The following is a 5,836-nucleotide window of genomic DNA, read 5'->3' on the forward strand; positions in this document are numbered from 1 at the left end:
GGGGAATGGGTTGGGGTTATCTTTGGATGCAACTCTTTAATTGTTTTTGTACCTGTTACCCCTTAAATCTGTTACCCCTAAAAAAAGGAAACAAAAGACAAAACGAAATATAAAGTAGATATTTTTTCTTCTTTCATCTAAATATATTTTTATGATTTACAAAAGGCTAAGTGCATACACTGTGCAATGTTTGGCTAGTTGAATGAAAACACATTGGAAATGACAGTGTTTGATTTTAGAAAATGATTTTTGGTGTTTTAGAAAATGTGCTTAATCCACACAACGATAAATCGAGATATTTGCAGAAATGTGAGAATTCATCATTAAAAATGTGCATTGTCATGTGCATTCCACCATAACATTTACACTGTAACACTTACATTTTAACAACATCCTATGGCAAATGAAAATACATGGCCTAACTGGAGACAGAGATAACTGGGAATGTGAATAAAAATAAATAAATGAGGCTGTTTTTAAAAAGTATTTTGTAAATGTAATAGCTATAATAGTTTTGTTATAATCATCACTTGTATTAAAGTTATGATAACAATACAATTGGGGCATATGGTTATCCGTCAATGTATTAATAACGTATTGTAATACTTAAAATAACATAGATTTATTTTCTTATTTTATTAAGTAGAGGTGTAACACAATTGACACGACAGTATATTTAAGAACAAACAGAATTTGATTTGTGTGTGTGTGTATCAAGTAACGGCATGTGTCGGAGAGCGATGAAAACAGAGAAAGAGAAATAGAGAGACCACCCGGTATGAGATCATGAGTGGGTACGTCTGTGGCAACATGGGGTACAGAAGTGCACTCACAAGGTGAAGACCTTGTTCCACTCAGGGTTGAGGTTCTTGTAGACGGTGTGTGTCTGTAGCCGATCATTACTCAACTCCACCACACAGAAGGGGTCACTCTTGCCTGCGAGGGGGAGACAGAACGAGAGAGAGATAGAGAGGGAGGGAGAGAGACATGTCGATAAAAAGAGGAGCCGTATTAGCTTTATCTCTGTCTGGTTTACTCCTGTCTAATCCAGTGTCGGCTGGCCTACGGAGCCTACGGAGGAAGCAGCGATGGTGGTTAGCAGTAGCGCTAGCTTTCTACCTGATAAAGAGGCGCGGGGAAACAGCCAGGAGCTGATCAGAGAATTACCAGCCACATAGCCCTCCTGCTCTTCCCCACCCTCCTCCTCCTCGCCCTCCTCACCGCATGACAGCTCCAGCCACCATTTATAACCTAGAGTAATAATGTGATACATTTATTTTACCCCATGCTACACTATATCACCGGCCCTGCTACAAGGATCCTAGCGCTCGGACACTGATAAGCACTACGGAATCTCTGCCTGGGGCACCGGAGAGAGAGAGAGAGAGGACATCTTGTCTGACAGGGATGGGACTGAGAAGAGGCAGGGAGGGGGGAGAGGAGCTAGGGAGACAGACTTGGTGACTGGAGGTGAAGTGGGTGATCTCCGGTGGAAGTTACTCCAAACAGGTGGAGAGACGTCGAGACAGTGCAAGAGGAACACGCCGATGTCATTTCACTATCACAGAAAGATTGACGTTATCTACACATTATCTACGCAATGTGTCATCCCTTATATTACTGGTTCTGATATTTCGGACATACATTATAGTGTATACTAAGCCACATCATGTGACGGCAGAATGTTTAAGAAAGACTATCAAAATGAAGAAAGTCATTTTATAAACTCCATATATAAACTCCCAGCAATTGAATGGGTATTTACCAACGTTTTGGCATTACTGTGCCCCTTCCTCAGGGTGATGTCATGAATACTTGAACCAGGTTATGTAGACACACAGTGCAATTAGTGCAACCAATGACAATAGTGAGGGGTGTGTCACAATGATAAGTTAATTAAAATGAATTTGTGAAACTGTTAAAAAAATGTTTATATATATATATAAAAAAAAATAGTTTATAGCATATTAAATGTATTACGCTATTGTTATCATATAGAAACGAAATTGAATATTGTACATCATATTAGCATCAACATACATTATTGTTTAATTCAATTTCACATAATTGTTTTGCATTTCATTTCATATTTGCTACGTGTAATCGTTTGGTTCAACCTTAATGTATAACGAGCAGGGGGAACATATTAGGTGTACGCTAACAAGCCGTAGAAAGAATATATCCATTTATAAGACTTGTTCATAAAATAAAGATTTGTTCATAAGAAGGGCCTGAGATCCAAGTCCATATTCAGACCACTAGTGGGTCAATGTTTTTAGATAGGATATCCAGTAAGTCTCCCTTTATAGAAGTAGGATCTCCATGTTACCTCCTCTCCTTGGTCGAGCAACATGCTCGATGCCTGTGTATTTGAGGGAGGAGATGGGATGGTTGGTTAGGAGATGGGATGGTTCAACAAAGTGAGCTGCTACTGGATAGTCCGTGTCCTTACACCTGATTGAGCACCATGGAGACGATAGCTGTACCGTAAATACATCATCAGCCCCATTAACTAAAGTCATATTTGGCAGAATGTTTTGTCTTATGTAATTCTCCACTATCAAAGGAAAGATTCCAGAAAGTCTTGGAGTTGAAAGAAAAAACACACAATTTGAAAGCCATGAAATAGAGACATAATGGTTGGACACTTCTCCAGAGAGTAGCATACTGTACTAATCCCAACCAATGTCCTATATATTCTGTGTTTGTGTACGGAAATACATGTCACTGTTTCTTTGTAAAGGACTACCCCCCCCCCCGACAAACTCTTAATTCCAGCTTTGATCTATACTTTTATCAGAACTGTTGGGAACACTTTTGCTGTTTGTTCAAGAAGATCACTCTTGAAAGCTAGGTCAGGGAGAGAGAAACATATCCCATTCAAATTCCCCAAGAGCGTAACGCGAAATAAAACGACTTCAAGAGTGCGCGGGTTTGCTTTTAATAATTAAGTTAATAACAGAACAAATGGGGTTGAAGGCGAGGCTGAATTTGGGTTCAGGCATCAATTCCCCGTCGAGGCGGCGCGCTTGGTACGGCTCCATTGATTCCTGTGAGTTTCTTCGAATGTTGTGACAAGGGCAGGACATTTAGTGGGAGAGCTAAACAAATGTCACAGTGATCAATGCGGAGCCGTAGGTGTGGCCTCCCGCATCTATTTGTGGCACGTATTGATCTGCCAGTACGCTTCAAGTTAATATTGACACTCAACTCCTACCATGCAGCATCATTATAAACAAAATAATTCCCTATCAGTTATTAGAGTGGGTTCACCTTTTAGAACATAACATGCTCTATACTTTGTTAATTTAATATAATCAATTTAAAATGAAATAATCGAGTAGTTGGCGAAAACGGATGTTTTTGTGAATATAGTGAATTTCCATGTGCAATTCAGAAAACACTGGGGAGTGTTGAGTATAAAGTGCTCCTGTTTTATGTTTTTGGGGATTCCTTTTCTAAATTCTGAACAATATATTACATCTTCCTAAATTACTGCATCAACACCCAGTTGTTCATGCTATTTGTGTGGTCACTAGAATATAAAAGATACTACTCTCGAATGAGCTACAATTAACTGAAATCCAATCACTGAAATTGATTGAAATGTTTTGAAGAGGAGAAAATATTCCCCCTCTAACGGTGTTCTCCTTTAATAATATGCAGGCAATGTGGCTGCGGTGGTGAGCGGTTGTCGCTGGTGATGAACTTTCACCTTAACGGAGAGCACCAGAGGCGGCTGTCTCAGCCAATTACACGCTCAGGTTTGAGGGCTACTTTGACGGTCCAGGTAAATGGCCAACCAGAGCTCCTCCCCGGGTTCATTTTCCATATCGTGGCTGGGTTCACGGCGAGAGCTTCAAACTAATTTCAGGCACCAGTTAGATAAGCGTGTTAAACTGAGCTAAGCAAAGCGGTGGAACTGAGGTGATGCCCTTGTCTTCCAGGAGGCAAATCTGAGTTCTTTTTTAGTGATGTTGAAAGCAGCATGCTTTATACTGCAGCGTTTGAGAGTCTCAGCACATCCCTTACTGTTATCACTACATCCCTATGACTACCCTCAGTCAAGCACATGCTTGCACCCTTGCAAAGTGTTGATAAATGTCATTAACAATCTGTTACATAGTAATATTGAAGCCTCAGCTCAATGCATGTTTTACTGTATACCAAATACCATTACAAAGATTGATCCTCCGAGAATAAACAAAGTTCCTTTTATATATGATGTGCATGCCTCCTTCACTGGGAAGGTCCTGTGTGTCTCTGAAAGGCTGGAACTGTACGGGCGGTACTCGCACGGGTATGAGCACCTCATCAACTGGGATTGTTGGTTTTAGAGGCTATTTTCAGTTATTCTACTGGGCTGGAGTAGAGGCACTCCATGTAAACGCGACAATTAGAGTAGCGATGGGACAGACTTCCTGACACATGAGATGAAGAGAGAGAGAGGAGGAGAGAGAGAGAGAGAGAGGATGAGAGAGAGAGAGAGAGAGAACGAGAGAGAGCAGAGAGAGAGAGAGAGAGAGAGAGAGAGAGAGAGAGAGAGAGAGAGAGAGAGAGAGAGAGAGAGAGAGAGAGAGAGACACACACAGAGAAGAACGAGAGCAGAGGACGAGAGAGAGACAGAGAGACAGAGACAGAGACAGAGACAGAGACAGAGACAGAGACAGAGACAGCTTCTATACCATCAAAAGGAACATAAAATTTGACATACCAATTAGGATCTGGTTAAAAATACTTGAATCAGTTATAGAACCCATTGCCCTTTATGGTTGTGAGGTCTGGGGTCCGCTCACCAACCAAGAATTCACAAAATGGGACAAACACCAAATTGAGACTCTGCATGCAGAATTCTGCAAAAATCTCCTCTGTGTACAACGTAAAACACCAAATAATGCATGCAGAGCAGAATTAAGCGATTCCCAAACCTTCTATAACAAAGCCATCACCTACAGAGAGATGAACCTGGAGAAGAGTCCCCTAAACAAGCTGGTCCTGGGGCTCTGTTCACAAACACAAACAGACCCCACAGAGCCCCAGGACAACAACACAATTATACCCAACCAAATCATGAGAAAACAAAAAGAGAATTACTTGACACATTGGAAAGAATTAACAAAAAAAATTGAGCAAACTAGAATGCTATTTGGCCCTAAACAGAGAGTACACAGTGGCAGAATAACTGACCACTGTGGCAGAATAACTGACCACTGTGACTGACCCAAAATTAAGGAAATCTTTGTACAGACTCCGTGAGCAGACCTGGCTCTCAAGAGAAGACGGGCTGTGGTGGAAACTGAGGTGCACTTCCTAACTTCCTGCCAAATCTTTGACCATATTAGAGACACATATTTCCCTCATATTACACAGACCCACAAAGAATTCGAAAACAAATCCAATTTTGATAAACTCCCATATCTATTGGGTGAAATACCACAGTGTGCCATCACAGCAGCAAGATTTGTGACTTGCTGCCACAAGAAAAGGGCAACCAGTGAAGAACAAACACCATTGTAAATACAACCTATATTTATGTTTATTTATTTCCCCTTTTGTACTTGAACTATTTGCACATCACTATATATAGACATAATATGACATTTGAAATGACTTTATTATTTTGGAACTTTTCTGAGTGTAATGCTAATTTTGTATTGCTTATTTCACATTTGTTTATGATCTATCTCACTTGCTTTGGCAATGTTAACATATGTTTCCCATGCCAATAAAGCCCCTTAAATTTAATTTAATTGAGAGAGTGGGTGTGAAATGGAGTGGAATGGAAAAAATCTGCCTCTCACTGTCTCTCTCACTCATGGTCTCGGACTCTCTCTCT

The 5,836-nt window shown here is 40.6% G+C and overlaps 1 pseudogene; it reads right to left on the minus strand.

The window, feature by feature from the left end:
* LOC111958077 (multiple C2 and transmembrane domain-containing protein 1-like) overlaps positions 1-5,836 on the minus strand; it is a 215,076-nt pseudogene that overhangs the window by 67,400 nt on the left and 141,840 nt on the right.

Source organism: Salvelinus sp. IW2-2015, linkage group LG33 (assembly GCF_002910315.2).
Source record: "Salvelinus sp. IW2-2015 linkage group LG33, ASM291031v2, whole genome shotgun sequence".
Taxonomy (NCBI): domain Eukaryota; kingdom Metazoa; phylum Chordata; class Actinopteri; order Salmoniformes; family Salmonidae; genus Salvelinus; species Salvelinus sp. IW2-2015.